General features: G+C 48.6%; 29 non-coding genes across 29 annotated transcripts; 15 read left to right on the forward strand and 14 right to left on the reverse strand.

Annotated features, from left to right (window-relative positions):
* Positions 1-33: 33 nt before the first annotated feature.
* TRNAE-CUC (transfer RNA glutamic acid (anticodon CUC)) lies at positions 34-105 on the reverse strand. Its single transcript has one exon. It is a non-coding gene; the product is annotated as a tRNA-Glu (tRNA).
* Positions 106-479: 374 nt separating this feature from the next.
* TRNAE-CUC (transfer RNA glutamic acid (anticodon CUC)) lies at positions 480-551 on the forward strand. The gene has a single exon. It is a non-coding gene; the product is annotated as a tRNA-Glu (tRNA).
* An 815-nt stretch (positions 552-1,366) lies between these two features.
* TRNAE-CUC (transfer RNA glutamic acid (anticodon CUC)) lies at positions 1,367-1,438 on the reverse strand. Its single transcript has one exon. It is a non-coding gene; the product is annotated as a tRNA-Glu (tRNA).
* Positions 1,439-1,819: 381 nt separating this feature from the next.
* On the forward strand, positions 1,820-1,891 carry TRNAE-CUC (transfer RNA glutamic acid (anticodon CUC)). Its single transcript has one exon. It is a non-coding gene; the product is annotated as a tRNA-Glu (tRNA).
* An 815-nt stretch (positions 1,892-2,706) lies between these two features.
* Positions 2,707-2,778, reverse strand: TRNAE-CUC (transfer RNA glutamic acid (anticodon CUC)). Its single transcript has one exon. It is a non-coding gene; the product is annotated as a tRNA-Glu (tRNA).
* A 381-nt stretch (positions 2,779-3,159) lies between these two features.
* TRNAE-CUC (transfer RNA glutamic acid (anticodon CUC)) lies at positions 3,160-3,231 on the forward strand. The gene has a single exon. It is a non-coding gene; the product is annotated as a tRNA-Glu (tRNA).
* A 1,239-nt stretch (positions 3,232-4,470) lies between these two features.
* TRNAE-CUC (transfer RNA glutamic acid (anticodon CUC)) lies at positions 4,471-4,542 on the reverse strand. Its single transcript has one exon. It is a non-coding gene; the product is annotated as a tRNA-Glu (tRNA).
* Positions 4,543-4,923: 381 nt separating this feature from the next.
* On the forward strand, positions 4,924-4,995 carry TRNAE-CUC (transfer RNA glutamic acid (anticodon CUC)). The gene has a single exon. It is a non-coding gene; the product is annotated as a tRNA-Glu (tRNA).
* Positions 4,996-5,810: 815 nt separating this feature from the next.
* TRNAE-CUC (transfer RNA glutamic acid (anticodon CUC)) lies at positions 5,811-5,882 on the reverse strand. The gene has a single exon. It is a non-coding gene; the product is annotated as a tRNA-Glu (tRNA).
* Positions 5,883-6,264: 382 nt separating this feature from the next.
* On the forward strand, positions 6,265-6,336 carry TRNAE-CUC (transfer RNA glutamic acid (anticodon CUC)). Its single transcript has one exon. It is a non-coding gene; the product is annotated as a tRNA-Glu (tRNA).
* Positions 6,337-7,151: 815 nt separating this feature from the next.
* TRNAE-CUC (transfer RNA glutamic acid (anticodon CUC)) lies at positions 7,152-7,223 on the reverse strand. Its single transcript has one exon. It is a non-coding gene; the product is annotated as a tRNA-Glu (tRNA).
* Positions 7,224-7,604: 381 nt separating this feature from the next.
* On the forward strand, positions 7,605-7,676 carry TRNAE-CUC (transfer RNA glutamic acid (anticodon CUC)). The gene has a single exon. It is a non-coding gene; the product is annotated as a tRNA-Glu (tRNA).
* A 385-nt stretch (positions 7,677-8,061) lies between these two features.
* On the forward strand, positions 8,062-8,133 carry TRNAE-CUC (transfer RNA glutamic acid (anticodon CUC)). Its single transcript has one exon. It is a non-coding gene; the product is annotated as a tRNA-Glu (tRNA).
* Positions 8,134-8,948: 815 nt separating this feature from the next.
* Positions 8,949-9,020, reverse strand: TRNAE-CUC (transfer RNA glutamic acid (anticodon CUC)). Its single transcript has one exon. It is a non-coding gene; the product is annotated as a tRNA-Glu (tRNA).
* A 1,262-nt stretch (positions 9,021-10,282) lies between these two features.
* On the reverse strand, positions 10,283-10,354 carry TRNAE-CUC (transfer RNA glutamic acid (anticodon CUC)). The gene has a single exon. It is a non-coding gene; the product is annotated as a tRNA-Glu (tRNA).
* Positions 10,355-10,736: 382 nt separating this feature from the next.
* On the forward strand, positions 10,737-10,808 carry TRNAE-CUC (transfer RNA glutamic acid (anticodon CUC)). Its single transcript has one exon. It is a non-coding gene; the product is annotated as a tRNA-Glu (tRNA).
* Positions 10,809-11,623: 815 nt separating this feature from the next.
* Positions 11,624-11,695, reverse strand: TRNAE-CUC (transfer RNA glutamic acid (anticodon CUC)). The gene has a single exon. It is a non-coding gene; the product is annotated as a tRNA-Glu (tRNA).
* Positions 11,696-12,076: 381 nt separating this feature from the next.
* On the forward strand, positions 12,077-12,148 carry TRNAE-CUC (transfer RNA glutamic acid (anticodon CUC)). The gene has a single exon. It is a non-coding gene; the product is annotated as a tRNA-Glu (tRNA).
* Positions 12,149-12,533: 385 nt separating this feature from the next.
* TRNAE-CUC (transfer RNA glutamic acid (anticodon CUC)) lies at positions 12,534-12,605 on the forward strand. Its single transcript has one exon. It is a non-coding gene; the product is annotated as a tRNA-Glu (tRNA).
* Positions 12,606-13,420: 815 nt separating this feature from the next.
* Positions 13,421-13,492, reverse strand: TRNAE-CUC (transfer RNA glutamic acid (anticodon CUC)). Its single transcript has one exon. It is a non-coding gene; the product is annotated as a tRNA-Glu (tRNA).
* A 381-nt stretch (positions 13,493-13,873) lies between these two features.
* TRNAE-CUC (transfer RNA glutamic acid (anticodon CUC)) lies at positions 13,874-13,945 on the forward strand. The gene has a single exon. It is a non-coding gene; the product is annotated as a tRNA-Glu (tRNA).
* An 815-nt stretch (positions 13,946-14,760) lies between these two features.
* On the reverse strand, positions 14,761-14,832 carry TRNAE-CUC (transfer RNA glutamic acid (anticodon CUC)). Its single transcript has one exon. It is a non-coding gene; the product is annotated as a tRNA-Glu (tRNA).
* A 381-nt stretch (positions 14,833-15,213) lies between these two features.
* On the forward strand, positions 15,214-15,285 carry TRNAE-CUC (transfer RNA glutamic acid (anticodon CUC)). The gene has a single exon. It is a non-coding gene; the product is annotated as a tRNA-Glu (tRNA).
* Positions 15,286-16,101: 816 nt separating this feature from the next.
* Positions 16,102-16,173, reverse strand: TRNAE-CUC (transfer RNA glutamic acid (anticodon CUC)). Its single transcript has one exon. It is a non-coding gene; the product is annotated as a tRNA-Glu (tRNA).
* Positions 16,174-16,554: 381 nt separating this feature from the next.
* On the forward strand, positions 16,555-16,626 carry TRNAE-CUC (transfer RNA glutamic acid (anticodon CUC)). The gene has a single exon. It is a non-coding gene; the product is annotated as a tRNA-Glu (tRNA).
* An 815-nt stretch (positions 16,627-17,441) lies between these two features.
* TRNAE-CUC (transfer RNA glutamic acid (anticodon CUC)) lies at positions 17,442-17,513 on the reverse strand. The gene has a single exon. It is a non-coding gene; the product is annotated as a tRNA-Glu (tRNA).
* Positions 17,514-17,894: 381 nt separating this feature from the next.
* TRNAE-CUC (transfer RNA glutamic acid (anticodon CUC)) lies at positions 17,895-17,966 on the forward strand. Its single transcript has one exon. It is a non-coding gene; the product is annotated as a tRNA-Glu (tRNA).
* Positions 17,967-18,781: 815 nt separating this feature from the next.
* On the reverse strand, positions 18,782-18,853 carry TRNAE-CUC (transfer RNA glutamic acid (anticodon CUC)). Its single transcript has one exon. It is a non-coding gene; the product is annotated as a tRNA-Glu (tRNA).
* A 381-nt stretch (positions 18,854-19,234) lies between these two features.
* On the forward strand, positions 19,235-19,306 carry TRNAE-CUC (transfer RNA glutamic acid (anticodon CUC)). Its single transcript has one exon. It is a non-coding gene; the product is annotated as a tRNA-Glu (tRNA).
* Positions 19,307-19,719: the final 413 nt, after the last annotated feature.

Here is a 19,719-nt window from a genome sequence, read left to right on the forward strand (position 1 = left end):
CTGCGTGAGAGATCAAGAAAAAAGAAGGAGGCCTTCCCTGACCAGGAATCGAACCCGGGCCGCGGCGGTGAGAGCGCCGAATCCTAGCCACTAGACCACCAGGGAGAGATGAAGGCTCCCAAGCCTTCTGACGGTAAAATAAGTCAACTCCACAGAGAACAGCACGCGGCGGCACCCGAACGATCCATGCCGTGATGAATTGCTTTGCCGTCACTCATGTCACTCTTTCCCATTATTACCCTCTTCCTCTTCCCACTGCTCCTTCCTGCCAGACCTTCATCAGAGAGCTCTGTGCTTTCACGAATGGGAAATTGCATGGTGTGTACCAGGCATAAGACCAAGGAGGAAGTTGGACTATTTGGAAGACATGCAAAGCTCTCAAGGGAGATTCCAACTTTCTGGAAAAAAAACACAATTAGCAGCCAGCTTTCATCCTGTCACTTTTCTCCTCAGCGTTCATGTGGATGTTCTTTCATCTCTCCCTGGTGGTCTAGTGGCTAGGATTCGGCGCTCTCACCGCCGCGGCCCGGGTTCGATTCCCGGTCAGGGAAGTTCTCTTTCTTAATCTCTCACGCAGCAGCGACACTTCCTTGAGATGCTTGTCTTTACCGCTGGATTGACTCCTTATGCAGGAGTCCTGCACTTGGCTGGCCATCTTTGTTAAGTCTTCAGTCTGTTCACTATAGGCTGACTCGGAAAAAACAAAAAGAACCAAACCGCTTTCTTCTGTCGCATAGCTGTTTGGAAAGGGAGACTGTGTGCAGCTTCTGCTGATGGAGGTCTCCCTGCATGCCTCTTGGCAGTCGCACACTGCCTCCTAGGGATGATTCCATGATCTGGATCTGAGTTAAAGGGGTTTTTACATTTTCTTTTTCATACACATGAACGCTGAGGAGAAAAATGACGGGGTGAAACCTGGCTGATAATGTGTGCTGCATGTTTTTTCCAGAAAGTTGGAATCTCTCTTGAAAGCTTTGCAGTCTTGCATGTCTTCCAAATGGTCCACCTTCCTCTTTGGTCTTATGCCTGTTACACACCATGCAATTTCCCATCAGATAAATGAGTCAATAGATTATTTCTGACAGGTCCGATCGGATTTCCGATCGTTTTTCTGATCGATATTCCGGTCACTTGTATGCAAATCGATCAGAAAAACGATCGGGAATCAGATCGGACCTGCCAGAAATGATCTATTCGACCCATCTATCTGATGGGAAATTGCATGGTGTGTACCAGGCTTTACTGCTCTTACCATCTTACTGTTGCAGGCAATGGAGCCTGCATAAGGAGTCAATCCAGCGGTTAAGACAAGCGACTCAAGGAAGTGCCGCTGCTGCGTGAGAGATCAAGAAAAAAGAAGGAGGCCTTCCCTGACCGGGAATCGAACCCGGGCCACGGCAGTGAGAGCGCCGAATCCTATCCACTAGACCACCAGGGAGAGATGAAGGCTCCCAAGCCTTCTGACGGTAAAATAAGTCAACTCCACAGAGAACAGCACGCGGCGGCACCCGAACGATCCATGCCGTGATGAATTGCTTTGCCGTCACTCATGTCACTCTTTCCCATTATTACCCTCTTCCTCTTCCCACTGCTCCTTCCTGCCAGACTTCATCAGAGAGCTCTGTGCTTTCACGAATGGGAAATTGCATGGTGTGTACCAGGCATAAGACCAAGGAGGAAGTTGGACTATTTGGAAGACATGCAAAGCTCTCAAGGGAGATTCCAACTTTCTGGAAAAAAAACACGCAGCACAAATTAGCAGCCAGCTTTCATCCTGTCACTTTTCTCCTCAGCGTTCATGTGGATGTTCTTTCATCTCTCCCTGGTGGTCTAGTGGCTAGGATTTGGCGCTCTCACCGCCGTGGCCCGGGTTCGATTCCCGGTCAGGGAAGGCCTCTTTCTTAATCTCTCACGCAGCAGCGACACTTCCTTGAGATGCTTGTCTTTACCGCTGGATTGACTCCTTATGCAGGAGTCCTGCACTTGGCTGGCCATCTTTGTTAAGTCTTCAGTCTGTTCACTATAGGCTGACTCGGAAAAAACAAAAAGAACCAAACCGCTTTCTTCTGTCGCATAGCTGTTTGGAAAGGGAGACTGTGTGCAGCTTCTGCTGATGGAGGTCTCCCTGCATGCCTCTTGGCAGTCGCACACTGCCTCCTAGGGATGATTCCATGATCTGGATCTGAGTTAAAGGGGTTTTTACATTTTCTTTTTCATACACATGAACGCTGAGGAGAAAAATGACGGGGTGAAACCTGGCTGATAATGTGTGCTGCATGTTTTTTCCAGAAAGTTGGAATCTCCCTTGAAAGCTTTGCAGTCTTGCATGTCTTCCAAATGGTCCACCTTCCTCTTTGGTCTTATGCCTGTTACACACCATGCAATTTCCCATCAGATAGATGAGTCAATAGATAATTTCTGACAGGTCCGATCGGATTTCCGATCGTTTTTCTGATCGATATTCCGGTCACTTGTATGCAAATCGATCAGAAAAACGATCGGGAATCAGATCGGACCTGCCAGAAATGATCTATTCGACCCATCTATCTGATGGGAAATTGCATGGTGTGTACCAGGCTTTACTGCTCTTACCATCTTACTGTTGCAGGCAATGGAGCCTGCATAAGGAGTCAATCCAGCGGTTAAGACAAGTGACTCAAGGAAGTGCCGCTGCTGCATGAGAGATCAAGAAAAAAGAAGGAGGCCTTCCCTGACCGGGAATCGAACCCGGGCCGCGGCGGTGAGAGCGCCGAATCATAGCCACTAGACCACCAGGGAGAGATGAAGGCTCCCAAGCCTTCTGACGGTAAAATAAGTCAACTCCACAGAGAACAGCACGCGGCGGCACCCGAACGATCCATGCCGTGATGAATTGCTTTGCCGTCACTCATGTCACTCTTTCCCATTATTACCCTCTTCCTCTTCCCACTGCTCCTTCCTGCCAGACCTTCATCAGAGAGCTCTGTGCTTTCACGAATGGGAAATTGCATGGTGTGTACCAGGCATAAGACCAAGGAGGAAGTTGGACTATTTGGAAGACATGCAAAGCTCTCAAGGGAGATTCCAACTTTCTGGAAAAAAACACGCAGCACAAATTAGCAGCCAGCTTTCATCCTGTCACTTTGCTCCTCAGCGTTCATGTGGATGTTCTTTCATCTCTCCCTGGTGGTCTAGTGGCTAGGATTCGGCGCTCTCACCGCCGTGGCCCGGGTTCGATTCCCGGTCAGGGAAGGCCTCTTTCTTAATCTCTCACGCAGCAGCGACACTTCCTTGAGATGCTTGTCTTTACCGCTGGATTGACTCCTTATGCAGGAGTCCTGCACTTGGCTGGCCATCTTTGTTAAGGGCTGGTGCACACCAAAACCCGCTAGCAGATCCGCAAAATGCTAGCAGATTTTTAAACGCTTTTTTTATTTTTCTATGGCGTTTTGCTAGCGTTTTGCGGATTGCTGCTGCGGTTTTCAGTATAGTAGATTTCATATATTGTTACAGTAAAGCTGTTACTGAACAGCTTCTGTAACAAAAACGCCTGCAAAACCGCTCTGAAGTGCCGTTTTTCAGAGCGGTTTGCGTTTTTCCTATACTTAACATTGAGGCAGAAACGCACCCGCAATCCAAAAAATGCCTCACCCAGGCATTTTTCGTTTCTGCAAAACGCCCCCCGCTCTGGTGTGCACCACCCCATTGAGATACATTGACCAAGCAGATCCGCAGCCGCAAGCGGATCTGAAAACGCCCAAAAAGCCGCTCGGTGTGCACCAGCCCTAAGTCTTCAGTCTGTTCACTATAGGCTGACTCGGAAAAAACAAAAAGAACCAAACCGCTTTCTTCTGTCGCATAGCTGTTTGGAAAGGGAGACTGTGTGCAGCTTCTGCTGATGGAGGTCTCCCTGCATGCCTCTTGGCAGTCGCACACTGCCTCCTAGGGATGATTCCATGATCTGGATCTGAGTTAAAGGGGTTTTTACATTTTCTTTTTCATACACATGAACGCTGAGGAGAAAAATGACGGGGTGAAACCTGGCTGATAATGTGTGCTGCATGTTTTTTCCAGAAAGTTGGAATCTCCCTTGAAAGCTTTGCAGTCTTGCATGTCTTCCAAATGGTCCACCTTCCTCTTTGGTCTTATGCCTGTTACACACCACGCAATTTCCCATCAGATAGATGAGTCAATAGATAATTTCTGACAGATCCGATCGGATTTCCGATCGTTTTTCTGATCGATATTCCGGTCACTTGTATGCAAATCGATCAGAAAAACGATCGGGAATCAGATCGGACCTGCCAGAAATGATCTATTCGACCCATCTATCTGATGGGAAATTGCATGGTGTGTACCAGGCTTTACTGCTCTTACCATCTTACTGTTGCAGGCAATGGAGCCTGCATAAGGAGTCAATCCAGCGGTTAAGACAAGCGACTCAAGGAAGTGCCGCTGCTGCGTGAGAGATCAAGAAAAAAGAAGGAGGCCTTCCCTGACCGGGAATCGAACCCGGGCCGCGGCGGTGAGAGCGCCGAATCCTAGCCACTAGACCACCAGGGAGAGATGAAGGCTTCCAAGCCTTCTGACGGTAAAATAAGTCAACTCCACAGAGAACAGCACGCGGCGGCACCCGAACGATCCATGCCGTGATGAATTGCTTTGCCGTCACTCATGTCACTCTTTCCCATTATTACCCTCTTCCTCTTCCCACTGCTCCTTCCTGCCAGACCTTCATCAGAGAGCTCTGTGCTTTCACGAATGGGAAATTGCATGGTGTGTACCAGGCATAAGACCAAGGAGGAATTTGGACTATTTGGAAGACATGCAAAGCTCTCAAGGGAGATTCCAACTTTCTGGAAAAAAACACGCAGCACAAATTAGCAGCCAGCTTTCATCCTGTCACTTTTCTCCTCAGCGTTCATGTGGATGTTCTTTCATCTCTCCCTGGTGGTCTAGTGGCTAGGATTCGGCGCTCTCACCGCCGTGGCCCGGGTTCGATTCTCGGTCAGGGAAGGCCTCTTTCTTAATCTCTCACGCAGCAGCGACACTTCCTTGAGATGCTTGTCTTTACCGCTGGATTGACTCCTTATGCAGGAGTCCTGCACTTGGCTGGCCATCTTTGTTAAGTCTTCAGTCTGTTCACTATAGGCTGACTCGGAAAAAACAAAAAGAACCAAACCGCTTTCTTCTGTCGCATAGCTGTTTGGAAAGGGACACTGTGTGCAGCTTCTGCTGATGGAGGTCTCCCTGCATGCCTCTTGGCAGTCGCACACTGCCTCCTAGGGATGATTCCATGATCTGGATCTGAGTTAAAGGGGTTTTTACATTTTCTTTTTCATACACATGAACGCTGAGGAGAAAAATGACGGGGTGAAACCTGGCTGATAATGTGTGCTGCATGTTTTTTCCAGAAAGTTGGAATCTCCCTTGAAAGCTTTGCAGTCTTGCATGTCTTCCAAATGGTCCACCTTCCTCTTTGGTCTTATGCCTGTTACACACCATGCAATTTCCCATCAGATAGATGAGTCAATAGATAATTTCTGACAGGTCCGATCGGATTTCCGATCGTTTTTCTGATCGATATTCCGGTCACTTGTATACAAATCGATCAGAAAAACGATCGGGAATCAGATCGGACCTGCCAGAAATGATCTATTCGACCCATCTATCTGATGGGAAATTGCATGGTGTGTACCAGGCTTTACTGCTCTTACCATCTTACTGTTGCAGGCAATGGAGCCTGCATAAGGAGTCAATCCAGCGGTTAAGACAAGCGACTCAAGGAAGTGCCGCTGCTGCGTGAGAGATCAAGAAAAAAGAAGGAGGCCTTCCCTGACCGGGAATCGAACCTGGGCCACGGCGGTGAGAGCGCCGAATCCTAGCCACTAGACCACCAGGGAGAGATGAAGGCTCTCAAGCCTTCTGACGGTAAAATAAGTCAACTCCACAGAGAACAGCACGCGGCGGCACCCGAACGATCCATGCCGTGATGAATTGCTTTGCCGTCACTCATGTCACTCTTTCCCATTATTACCCTCTTCCTCTTCCCACTGCTCCTTCCTGCCAGACCTTCATCAGAGAGCTCTGTGCTTTCACGAATGGGAAATTGCATGGTGTGTACCAGGCATAAGACCAAGGAGGAAGTTGGACTATTTGGAAGACATGCAAAGCTCTCAAGGGAGATTCCAACTTTCTGGAAAAAAAACACGCAGCACAAATTAGCAGCCAGCTTTCATCCTGTCACTTTTCTCCTCAGCGTTCATGTGGATGTTTTTTCATCTCTCCCTGGTGGTCTAGTGGCTAGGATTCGGCGCTCTCACCGCCGCGGCCCGGGTTCGATTCCCGGTCAGGGAAGGCCTCTTTCTTAATCTCTCACGCAGCAGCGACACTTCCTTGAGATGCTTGTCTTTACCGCTGGATTGACTCCTTATGCAGGAGTCCTGCACTTGGCTGGCCATCTTTGTTAAGTCTTCAGTCTGTTCACTATAGGCTGACTCGGAAAAAACAAAAAGAACCAAACCGCTTTCTTCTGTCGCATAGCTGTTTGGAAAGGGAGACTGTGTGCAGCTTCTGCTGATGGAGGTCTCCCTGCATGCCTCTTGGCAGTCGCACACTGCCTCCTAGGGATGATTCCATGATCTGGATCTGAGTTAAAGGGGTTTTTACATTTTCTTTTTCATACACATGAACGCTGAGGAGAAAAATGACGGGGTGAAACCTGGCTGATAATGTGTGCTGCATGTTTTTTCCAGAAAGTTGGAATCTCCCTTGAAAGCTTTGCAGTCTTGCATGTCTTCCAAATGGTCCACCTTCCTCTTTGGTCTTATGCCTGTTACACACCATGCAATTTCCCATCAGATAGATGAGTCAATAGATAATTTCTGACAGGTCCGATCGGATTTCCGATCGTTTTTCTGATCGATATTCCGGTCACTTGTATGCAAATCGATCAGAAAAACGATCGGGAATCAGATCGGACCTGCCAGAAATGATCTATTCGACCCATCTATCTGATGGGAAATTGCATGGTGTGTACCAGGCTTTACTGCTCTTACCATCTTACTGTTGCAGGCAATGGAGCCTGCATAAGGAGTCAATCCAGCGGTTAAGACAAGCGACTCAAGGAAGTGCCGCTGCTGCGTGAGAGATCAAGAAAAAAGAAGGAGGCCTTCCCTGACCGGGAATCGAACCCGGGCCGCGGCGGTGAGAGCGCCGAATCCTAGCCACTAGACCACCAGGGAGAGATGAAGGCTCCCAAGCCTTCTGACGGTAAAATAAGTCAACTCCACAGAGAACAGCACGCGGCGGCACCCGAACGATCCATGCCGTGATGAATTGCTTTGCCGTCACTCATGTCACTCTTTCCCATTATTACCCTCTTCCTCTTCCCACTGCTCCTTCCTGCCAGACCTTCATCAGAGAGCTCTGTGCTTTCACTAATGGGAAATTGCATGGTGTGTACCAGGCATAAGACCAAGGAGGAAGTTGGACTATTTGGAAGACATGCAAAGCTCTCAAGGGAGATTCCAACTTTCTGGAAAAAAACACGCAGCACAAATTAGCAGCCAGCTTTCATCCTGTCACTTTTCTCCTCAGCGTTCATGTGGATGTTCTTTCATCTCTCCCTGGTGGTCTAGTGGCTAGGATTCGGCGCTCTCACCACCGCGGCCTGGGTTCGATTCCCGGTCAGGGAAGGCCTCTTTCTTAATCTCTCACGCAGCAGCGACACTTCCTTGAGATGCTTGTCTTTACCGCTGGATTGACTCCTTATGCAGGAGTCCTGCATGATGAATTGCTTTGCCGTCACTCATGTCACTCTTTCCCATTATTACCCTCTTCCTCTTCCCACTGCTCCTTCCTGCCAGACCTTCATCAGAGAGCTCTGTGCTTTCACGAATGGGAAATTGCATGGTGTGTACCAGGCATAAGACCAAGGAGGAATTTGGACTATTTGGAAGACATGCAAAGCTCTCAAGGGAGATTCCAACTTTCTGGAAAAAAACACGCAGCACAAATTAGCAGCCAGCTTTCATCCTGTCACTTTTCTCCTCAGCGTTCTTGTGGATGTTCTTTCATCTCTCCCTGGTGGTCTAGTGGCTAGGATTCGGCGCTCTCACCGCCGTGGCCCGGGTTCGATTCCCGGTCAGGAAAGGCCTCTTTCTTAATCTCTCACGCAGCAGCGACACTTCCTTGAGATGCTTGTCTTTACCGCTGGATTGACTCCTTATGCAGGAGTCCTGCACTTGGCTGGCCATCTTTGTTAAGTCTTCAGTCTGTTCACTATAGGCTGACTCGGAAAAAACAAAAAGAACCAAACCGCTTTCTTCTGTCGCATAGCTGTTTGGAAAGGGAGACTGTGTGCAGCTTTTGCTGATGGAGGTCTCCCTGCATGCCTCTTGGCAGTCGCACACTGCCTCCTAGGGATGATTCCATGATCTGGATCTGAGTTAAAGGGGTTTTTACATTTTCTTTTTCATACACATGAACGCTGAGGAGAAAAATGACGGGGTGAAACCTGGCTGATAATGTGTGCTGCATGTTTTTTCCAGAAAGTTGGAATCTCCCTTGAAAGCTTTGCAGTCTTGCATGTCTTCCAAATGGTCCACCTTCCTCTTTGGTCTTATGCCTGTTACACACCATGCAATTTCCCATCAGATAGATGAGTCAATAGATAATTTCTGACAGGTCCGATCGGATTTCCGATCGTTTTTCTGATCGATATTCCGGTCACTTGTATGCAAATCGATCAGAAAAACGATCGGGAATCAGATCGGACCTGCCAGAAATGATCTATTCGACCCATCTATCTGATGGGAAATTGCATGGTGTGTACCAGGCTTTACTGCTCTTACCATCTTACTGTTGCAGGCAATGGAGCCTGCATAAGGAGTCAATCCAGCGGTTAAGACAAGCGACTCAAGGAAGTGCCGCTGCTGCGTGAGAGATCAAGAAAAAAGAAGAAGGCCTTCCCTGACCGGGAATCGAACCCGGGCCGCGGCGGTGAGAGCGCCAAATCCTAGCCACTAGACCACCAGGGAGAGATGAAGGCTCCCAAGCCTTCTGACGGTAAAATAAGTCAACTCCACAGAGAACAGCACGCGGCGGCACCCGAACGATCCATGCCGTGATGAATTGCTTTGCCGTCACTCATGTCACTCTTTCCCATTATTACCCTCTTCCCACTGCTCCTTCCTGCCAGACCTTCATCAGAGAGCTCTGTGCTTTCACAAATGGGAAATTGCATGGTGTGTACCAGGCATAAGACCAAGGAGGAAGTTGGACTATTTGGAAGACATGCAAAGCTCTCAAGGGAGATTCCAACTTTCTGGAAAAAAACACGCAGCACAAATTAGCAGCCAGCTTTCATCCTGTCACTTTTCTCCTCAGCGTTCATGTGGATGTTCTTTCATCTCTCCCTGGTGGTCTAGTGGCTAGGATTCGGCGCTCTCACCACCACGGCCTGGGTTCGATTCCCGGTCAGGGAAGGCCTCTTTCTTAATCTCTCACGCAGCAGCGACACTTCCTTGAGATGCTTGTCTTTACCGCTGGATTGACTCTTTATGCAGGAGTCCTGCACTTGGCTGGCCATCTTTGTTAAGTCTTCAGTCTGTTCACTATAGGCTGACTCGGAAAAAACAAAAAGAACCAAACCGCTTTCTTCTGTCGCATAGCTGTTTGGAAAGGGAGACTGTGTGCAGCTTCTGCTGATGGAGGTCTCCCTGCATGCCTCTTGGCAGTCGCACACTGCCTCCTAGGGATGATTCCATGATCTGGATCTGAGTTAAAGGGGTTTTTACATTTTCTTTTTCATACACATGAACGCTGAGGAGAAAAATGACGGGGTGAAACCTGGCTGATAATGTGTGCTGCATGTTTTTTCCAGAAAGTTGGAATCTCCCTTGAAAGCTTTGCAGTCTTGCATGTCTTCCAAATGGTCCACCTTCCTCTTTGGTCTTATGCCTGTTACACACCATGCAATTTCCCATCAGATAGATGAGTCAATAGATAATTTCTGACAGATCCGATCGGATTTCCGATCGTTTTTCTGATCGATATTCCGGTCACTTGTATGCAAATCGATCAGAAAAACGATCGGGAATCAGATCGGACCTGCCAGAAATGATCTATTCGACCCATCTATCTGATGGGAAATTGCATGGTGTGTACCAGGCTTTACTGCTCTTACCATCTTACTGTTGCAGGCAATGGAGCCTGCATAAGGAGTCAATCCAGCGGTTAAGACAAGCGACTCAAGGAAGTGCCGCTGCTGCGTGAGAGATCAAGAAAAAAGAAGGAGGCCTTCCCTGACCGGGAATCGAACCCGGGCCGCGGCGGTGAGAGCGCCGAATCCTAGCCACTAGACCACCAGGGAGAGATGAAGGCTCCCAAGCCTTCTGACGGTAAAATAAGTCAACTCCACAGAGAACAGCACGCGGCGGCACCCGAACGATCCATGCCGTGATGAATTGCTTTGCCGTCACTCATGTCACTCTTTCCCATTATTACCCTCTTCCTCTTCCCACTGCTCCTTCCTGCCAGACCTTCATCAGAGAGCTCTGTGCTTTCACGAATGGGAAATTGCATGGTGTGTACCAGGCATAAGACCAAGGAGGAAGTTGGACTATTTGGAAGACATGCAAAGCTCTCAAGGGAGATTCCAACTTTCTGGAAAAAAAACACGCAGCACAAATTAGCAGCCAGCTTTCATCCTGTCACTTTTCTCCTCAGCGTTCATGTGGATGTTTTTTCATCTCTCCCTGGTGGTCTAGTGGCTAGGATTCGGCGCTCTCACCGCCGCGGCCCGGGTTCGATTCCCGGTCAGGGAAGGCCTCTTTCTTAATCTCTCACGCAGCAGCGACACTTCCTTGAGATGCTTGTCTTTACCGCTGGATTGACTCCTTATGCAGGAGTCCTGCACTTGGCTGGCCATCTTTGTTAAGTCTTCAGTCTGTTCACTATAGGCTGACTCGGAAAAAACAAAAAGAACCAAACCGCTTTCTTCTGTCGCATAGCTGTTTGGAAAGGGAGACTGTGTGCAGCTTCTGCTGATGGAGGTCTCCCTGCATGCCTCTTGGCAGTCGCACACTGCCTCCTAGGGATGATTCCATGATCTGGATCTGAGTTAAAGGGGTTTTTACATTTTCTTTTTCATACACATGAACGCTGAGGAGAAAAATGACGGGGTGAAACCTGGCTGATAATGTGTGCTGCATGTTTTTTCCAGAAAGTTGGAATCTCCCTTGAAAGCTTTGCAGTCTTGCATGTCTTCCAAATGGTCCACCTTCCTCTTTGGTCTTATGCCTGTTACACACCATGCAATTTCCCATCAGATAGATGAGTCAATAGATAATTTCTGACAGGTCCGATCGGATTTCCGATCGTTTTTCTGATCGATATTCCGGTCACTTGTATGCAAATCGATCAGAAAAACGATCGGGAATCAGATCGGACCTGCCAGAAATGATCTATTCGACCCATCTATCTGATGGGAAATTGCATGGTGTGTACCAGGCTTTACTGCTCTTACCATCTTACTGTTGCAGGCAATGGAGCCTGCATAAGGAGTCAATCCAGCGGTTAAGACAAGCGACTCAAGGAAGTGCCGCTGCTGCGTGAGAGATCAAGAAAAAAGAAGGAGGCCTTCCCTGACCGGGAATCGAACCCGGGCCGCGGCGGTGAGAGCGCCGAATCCTAGCCACTAGACCACCAGGGAGAGATGAAGGCTCCCAAGCCTTCTGACGGTAAAATAAGTCAACTCCACAGAGAACAGCACGCGGCGGCACCCGAACGATCCATGCCGTGATGAATTGCTTTGCCGTCACTCATGTCACTCTTTCCCATTATTACCCTCTTCCTCTTCCCACTGCTCCTTCCTGCCAGACCTTCATCAGAGAGCTCTGTGCTTTCACGAATGGGAAATTGCATGGTGTGTACCAGGCATAAGACCAAGGAGGAAGTTGGACTATTTGGAAGACATGCAAAGCTCTCAAGGAAGATTCCAACTTTCTGGAAAAAAACACGCAGCACAAATTAGCAGCCAGCTTTCATCCTGTCACTTTTCTCCTCAGCGATCATGTGGATGTTCTTTCATCTCTCCCTGGTGGTCTAGTGGCTAGGATTCGGCGCTCTCACCACCGCGGCCTGGGTTCGATTCCCGGTCAGGGAAGGCCTCTTTCTTAATCTCTCACGCAGCAGCGACACTTCCTTGAGATGCTTGTCTTTACCGCTGGATTGACTCCTTATGCAGGAGTCCTGCATGATGAATTGCTTTGCCGTCACTCATGTCACTCTTTCCCATTATTACCCTCTTCCTCTTCCCACTGCTCCTTCCTGCCAGACCTTCATCAGAGAGCTCTGTGCTTTCACGAATGGGAAATTGCATGGTGTGTACCAGGCATAAGACCAAGGAGGAATTTGGACTATTTGGAAGACATGCAAAGCTCTCAAGGGAGATTCCAACTTTCTGGAAAAAAACACGCAGCACAAATTAGCAGCCAGCTTTCATCCTGTCACTTTTCTCCTCAGCGTTCATGTGGATGTTCTTTCATCTCTCCCTGGTGGTCTAGTGGCTAGGATTCGGCGCTCTCACCGCCGTGGCCCGGGTTCGATTCCCGGTCAGGAAAGGCCTCTTTCTTAATCTCTCACGCAGCAGCGACACTTCCTTGAGATGCTTGTCTTTACCGCTGGATTGACTCCTTATGCAGGAGTCCTGCACTTGGCTGGCCATCTTTGTTAAGTCTTCAGTCTGTTCACTATAGGCTGACTCGGAAAAAACAAAAAGAACCAAACCGCTTTCTTCTGTCGCATAGCTGTTTGGAAAGGGAGACTGTGTGCAGCTTCTGCTGATGGAGGTCTCCCTGCATGCCTCTTGGCAGTCGCACACTGCCTCCTAGGGATGATTCCATGATCTGGATCTGAGTTAAAGGGGTTTTTACATTTTCTTTTTCATACACATGAACGCTGAGGAGAAAAATGACGGGGTGAAACCTGGCTGATAATGTGTGCTGCATGTTTTTTCCAGAAAGTTGGAATCTCCCTTGAAAGCTTTGCAGTCTTGCATGTCTTCCAAATGGTCCACCTTCCTCTTTGGTCTTATGCCTGTTACACACCATGCAATTTCCCATCAGATAGATGAGTCAATAGATAATTTCTGACAGGTCCGATCGGATTTCCGATCGTTTTTCTGATCGATATTCCGGTCACTTGTATGCAAATCGATCAGAAAAACGATCGGGAATCAGATCGGACCTGCCAGAAATGATCTATTCGACCCATCTATCTGATGGGAAATTGCATGGTGTGTACCAGGCTTTACTGCTCTTACCATCTTACTGTTGCAGGCAATGGAGCCTGCATAAGGAGTCAATCCAGCGGTTAAGACAAGCGACTCAAGGAAGTGCCGCTGCTGCGTGAGAGATCAAGAAAAAAGAAGTAGGCCTTCCCTGACCGGGAATCGAACCCGGGCCGCGGCGGTGAGAGCGCCGAATCCTAGCCACTAGACCACCAGGGAGAGATGAAGGCTCCCAAGCCTTCTGACGGTAAAATAAGTCAACTCCACAGAGAACAGCACGCGGCGGCACCCGAACGATCCATGCCGTGATGAATTGCTTTGCCGTCACTCATGTCACTCTTTCCCATTATTACCCTCTTCCTCTTCCCACTGCTCCTTCCTGCCAGACCTTCATTAGAGAGCTCTGTGCTTTCACGAATGGGAAATTGCATGGTGTGTACCAGGCATAAGACCAAGGAGGAAGTTGGACTATTTGGAAGACATGCAAAGCTCTCAAGGGAGATTCCAAATTTCTGGAAAAAAACACGCAGCACAAATTAGCAGCCAGCTTTCATCCTGTCACTTTTCTCCTCAGCGTTCATGTGGATGTTCTTTCATCTCTCCCTGGTGGTCTAGTGGCTAGGATTCGGCGCTCTCACCACCGCGGCCTGGGTTCGATTCCCGGTCAGGGAAGGCCTCTTTCTTAATCTCTCACGCAGCAGCGACACTTCCTTGAGATGCTTGTCTTTACCGCTGGATTGACTCTTTATGCAGGAGTCCTGCACTTGGCTGGCCATCTTTGTTAAGTCTTCAGTCTGTTCACTATAGGCTGACTCGGAAAAAACAAAAAGAACCAAACCGCTTTCTTCTGTCGCATAGCTGTTTGGAAAGGGAGACTGTGTGCAGCTTCTGCTGATGGAGGTCTCCCTGCATGCCTCTTGGCAGTCGCACACTGCCTCCTAGGGATGATTCCATGATCTGGATCTGAGTTAAAGGGGTTTTTACATTTTCTTTTTCATACACATGAACGCTGAGGAGAAAAATGACGGGGTGAAACCTGGCTGATAATGTGTGCTGCATGTTTTTTCCAGAAAGTTAGAATCTCCCTTGAAAGCTTTGCAGTCTTGCATGTCTTCCAAATGGTCCACCTTCCTCTTTGGTCTTATGCCTGTTACACACCATGCAATTTCCCATCAGATAGATGAGTCAATAGATAATTTCTGACAGATCCGATCGGATTTCCGATCGTTTTTCTGATCGATATTCCGGTCACTTGTATGCAAATCGATCAGAAAAACGATCGGGAATCAGATCGGACCTGCCAGAAATAATCTATTCGACCCATCTATCTGATGGGAAATTGCATGGTGTGTACCAGGCTTTACTGCTCTTACCATCTTACTGTTGCAGGCAATGGAGCCTGCATAAGGAGTCAATCCAGCGGTTAAGACAAGCGACTCAAGGAAGTGCCGCTGCTGCGTGAGAGATCAAGAAAAAAGAAGGAGGCCTTCCCTGACCGGGAATCGAACCCGGGCCGCGGCGGTGAGAGCGCCGAATCCTAGCCACTAGACCACCAGGGAGAGATGAAGGCTCCCAAGCCTTCTGACGGTAAAATAAGTCAACTCCACAGAGAACAGCACGCGGCGGCACCCGAACGATCCATGCCGTGATGAATTGCTTTGCTGTCACTCATGTCACTCTTTCCCATTATTACCCTCTTCCTCTTCCCACTGCTCCTTCCTGCCAGACCTTCATTAGAGAGCTCTGTGCTTTCACGAATGGGAAATTGCATGGTGTGTACCAGGCATAAGACCAAGGAGGAAGTTGGACTATTTGGAAGACATGCAAAGCTCTCAAGGGAGATTCCAACTTTCTGGAAAAAAACACGCAGCACAAATTAGCAGCCAGCTTTCATCCTGTCACTTTTCTCCTCAGCGTTCATGTGGATGTTCTTACATCTCTCCCTGGTGGTCTAGTGGCTAGGATTCGGCGCTCTCACCACCGCGGCCTGGGTTCGATTCCCGGTCAGGGAAGGCCTCTTTCTTAATCTCTCACGCAGCAGCGACACTTCCTTGAGATGCTTGTCTTTACCGCTGGATTGACTTCTTATGCAGGAGTCCTGCACTTGGCTGGCCATCTTTGTTAAGTCTTCAGTCTGTTCACTATAGGCTGACTCGGAAAAAACAAAAAGAACCAAACAGCTTTCTTCTGTCGCATAGCTGTTTGGAAAGGGAGACTGTGTGCAGCTTCTGCTGATGGAGGTCTCCCTGCATGCCTCTTGGCAGTCGCACACTGCCTCCTAGGGATGATTCCATGATCTGGATCTGAGTTAAAGGGGTTTTTACATTTTCTTTTTCATACACATGAACGCTGAGGAGAAAAATGACGGGGTGAAACCTGGCTGATAATGTGTGCTGCATGTTTTTTTCCAGAAAGTTGGAATCTCCCTTGAAAGCTTTGCAGTCTTGCATGTCTTCCAAATGGTCCACCTTCCTCTTTGGTCTTATGCCTGTTACACACCATGCAATTTCCCATCAGATAGATGAGTCAATAGATAATTTCTGACAGATCCGATCGGATTTCCGATCGTTTTTCTGATCGATATTCCGGTCACTTGTATGCAAATCGATCAGAAAAACGATCGGGAATCAGATCGGACCTGCCAGAAATGATCTATTCGACCCATCTATCTGATGGGAAATTGCATGGTGTGTACCAGGCTTTACTGCTCTTACCATCTTACTGTTGCAGGCAATGGAGCCTGCATAAGGAGTCAATCCAGCGGTTAAGACAAGCGACTCAAGGAAGTGCCGCTGCTGCGTGAGAGATCAAGAAAAAAGAACGAGGCCTTCCCTGACCGGGAATCGAACCCGGGCCGCGGCGGTGAGAGCGCCGAATCCTAGCCACTAGACCACCAGGGAGAGATGAAGGCTCCCAAGCCTTCTGACGGTAAAATAAGTCAACTCCACAGAGAACAGCACGCGGCGGCACCCGAACGATCCATGCCGTGATGAATTGCTTTGCCGTCACTCATGTCACTCTTTCCCATTATTACCCTCTTCCTCTTCCCACTGCTCCTTCCTGCCAGACCTTCATCAGAGAGCTCTGTGCTTTCACGAATGGGAAATTGCATGGTGTGTACCAGGCATAAGACCAAGGAGGAAGTTGGACTATTTGGAAGACATGCAAAGCTCTCAAGGGAGATTCCAACTTTCTGGAAAAAAACACGCAGCACAAATTAGCAGCCAGCTTTCATCCTGTCACTTTTCTCCTCAGCGTTCATGTGGATGTTCTTTCATCTCTCCCTGGTGGTCTAGTGGCTAGGATTCGGCACTCTCACCGCCGCGGCCTGGGTTCGATTCCCGGTCAGGGAAGGCCTCTTTCTTAATCTCTCACGCAGCAGCGACACTTCCTTGAGATGCTTGTCTTTACCGCTGGATTGACTCCTTATGCAGGAGTCCTGCACTTGGCTGGCCATCTTTGTTAAGTCTTCAGTCTGTTCACTATAGGCTGACTCGGAAAAAACAAAAAGAACCAAACCGCTTTCTTCTGTCGCATAGCTGTTTGGAAAGGGAGACTGTGTGCAGCTTCTGCTGATGGAGGTCTCCCTGCATGCCTCTTGGCAGTCGCACACTGCCTCCTAGGGATGATTCCATGATCTGGATCTGAGTTAAAGGGGTTTTTACATTTTCTTTTTCATACACATGAACGCTGAGGAGAAAAATGACGGGGTGAAACCTGGCTGATAATGTGTGCTGCATGTTTTTTCCAGAAAGTTGGAATCTCCCTTGAAAGCTTTGCAGTCTTGCATGTCTTCCAAATGGTCCACCTTCCTCTTTGGTCTTATGCCTGTTACACACCATGCAATTTCCCATCAGATAGATGAGTCAATAGATAATTTCTGACAGATCCGATCGGATTTCCGATCGTTTTTCTGATCGATATTCCGGTCACTTGTATGCAAATCGATCAGAAAAACGATCGGGAATCAGATCGGACCTGCCAGAAATGATCTATTCGACCCATCTATCTGATGGGAAATTGCATGGTGTGTACCAGGCTTTACTGCTCTTACCATCTTACTGTTGCAGGCAATGGAGCCTGCATAAGGAGTCAATCCAGCGGTTAAGACAAGCGACTCAAGGAAGTGCCGCTGCTGCGTGAGAGATCAAGAAAAAAGAAGGAGGCCTTCCCTGACCGGGAATCTAACCCGGGCCGCGGCGGTGAGAGCGCCGAATCCTAGCCACTAGACCACCAGGGAGAGATGAAGGCTCCCAAGCCTTCTGACGGTAAAATAAGTCAACTCCACAGAGAACAGCACGCGGCGGCACCCGAACGATCCATGCCGTGATGAATTGCTTTGCCGTCACTCATGTCACTCTTTCCCATTATTACCCTCTTCCTCTTCCCACTGCTCCTTCCTGCCAGACCTTCATCAGAGAGCTCTGTGCTTTCACGAATGGGAAATTGCATGGTGTGTACCAGGCATAAGACCAAGGAGGAAGTTGGACTATTTGGAAGACATGCAAAGCTCTCAAGGGAGATTCCAACTTTCTGGAAAAAAACACGCAGCACAAATTAGCAGCCAGCTTTCATCCTGTCACTTTTCTCCTCAGCGTTCATGTGGATGTTCTTTAATCTCTCCCTGGTGGTCTAGTGGCTAGGATTCGGCGCTCTCACTGCCGCGGCCCGGGTTCGATTCCCGGTCAGGGAAGGCCTCTTTCTTAATCTCTCACGCAGCAGCGACACTTCCTTGAGATGCTTGTCTTTACCGCTGGATTGACTCCTTATGCAGGAGTCCTGCACTTGGCTGGCCATCTTTGTTAAGTCTTCAGTCTGTTCACTATAGGCTGACTCGGAAAAAACAAAAAGAACCAAACCGCTTTCTTCTGTCGCATAGCTGTTTGGAAAGGGAGACTGTGTGCAGCTTCTGCTGATGGAGGTCTCCCTGCATGCCTCTTGGCAGTCGCACACTGCCTCCTAGGGATGATTCCATGATCTGGATCTGAGTTAAAGGGGTTTTTACATTTTCTTTTTCATACACATGAACGCTGAGGAGAAAAATGACGGAGTGAAACCTGGCTGATAATGTGTGCTGCATGTTTTTTCCAGAAAGTTGGAATCTCCCTTGAAAGCTTTGCAGTCTTGCATGTCTTCCAAATGGTCCACCTTCCTCTTTGGTCTTATGCCTGTTACACACCATGCAATTTCCCATCAGATAGATGAGTCAATAGATAATTTCTGACAGATCCGATCGGATTTCCGATCGTTTTTCTGATCGATATTCCGGTCACTTGTATGCAAATCGATCAGAAAAACGATCGGGAATCAGATCGGACCTGCCAGAAATGATCTATTCGACCCATCTATCTGATGGGAAATTGCATGGTGTGTACCAGGCTTTACTGCTCTTACCATCTTACTGTTGCAGGCAATGGAGCCTGCATAAGGAGTCAATCCAGCGGTTAAGACAAGCGACTCAAGGAAGTGCCGCTGCTGCGTGAGAGATCAAGAAAAAAGAAGGAAGCCTTCCCTGACCGGGAATCGAACACGGGCCGCGGCGGTGAGAGCGCCAAATCCTAGCCACTAGACCACCAGGGAGAGATGAAGGCTCCCAAGCCTTCTGACGGTAAAATAAGTCAACTCCACAGAGAACAGCACGCGGCGGCACCCGAACGATCCATGCCGTGATGAATTGCTTTGCCGTCACTCATGTCACTCTTTCCCATTATTACCCTCTTCCTCTTCCCACTGCTCCTTCCTGCCAGACCTTCATCAGAGAGCTCTGTGCTTTCACGAATGGGAAATTGCATGGTGTGTACCAGGCATAAGACCAAGGAGGAAGTTGGACTATTTGGAAGACATGCAAAGCTCTCAAGGGAGATTCCAACTTTCTGGAAAAAAACACGCAGCACAAATTAGCAGCCAGCTTTCATCCTGTCACTTTTCTCCTCAGCGTTCATGTGGATGTTTTTTAATTTCTCCCTGGTGGTCTAGTGGCTAGGATTCGGCGCTCTCACCGCCGCGGCCCGGGTTCGATTCCCGGTCAGGGAAGGCCTCTTTCTTAATCTCTCACGCAGCAGCGACACTTCCTTGAGATGCTTGTCTTTACCGCTGGATTGACTCCTTATGCAGGAGTCCTGCACTTGGCTGGCCATCTTTGTTAAGTCTTCAGTCTGTTCACTATAGGCTGACTCGGAAAAAACAAAAAGAACCAAACCGCTTTCTTGTGTCGCATAGCTGTTTGGAAAGGGAGACTGTGTGCAGCTTCTGCTGATGGAGGTCTCCCTGCATGCCTCTTGGCAGTCGCACACTGCCTCCTAGGGATGATTCCATGATCTGGATCTGAGTTAAAGGGGTTTTTACATTTTCTTTTTCATACACATGAACGCTGAGGAGAAAAATGACGGGGTGAAACCTGGCTGATAATGTGTGCTGCATGTTTTTTCCAGAAAGTTGGAATCTCC

This window comes from Hyperolius riggenbachi, chromosome 8, assembly GCF_040937935.1.
Source record: "Hyperolius riggenbachi isolate aHypRig1 chromosome 8, aHypRig1.pri, whole genome shotgun sequence".
Lineage (NCBI taxonomy): Eukaryota > Metazoa > Chordata > Amphibia > Anura > Hyperoliidae > Hyperolius > Hyperolius riggenbachi.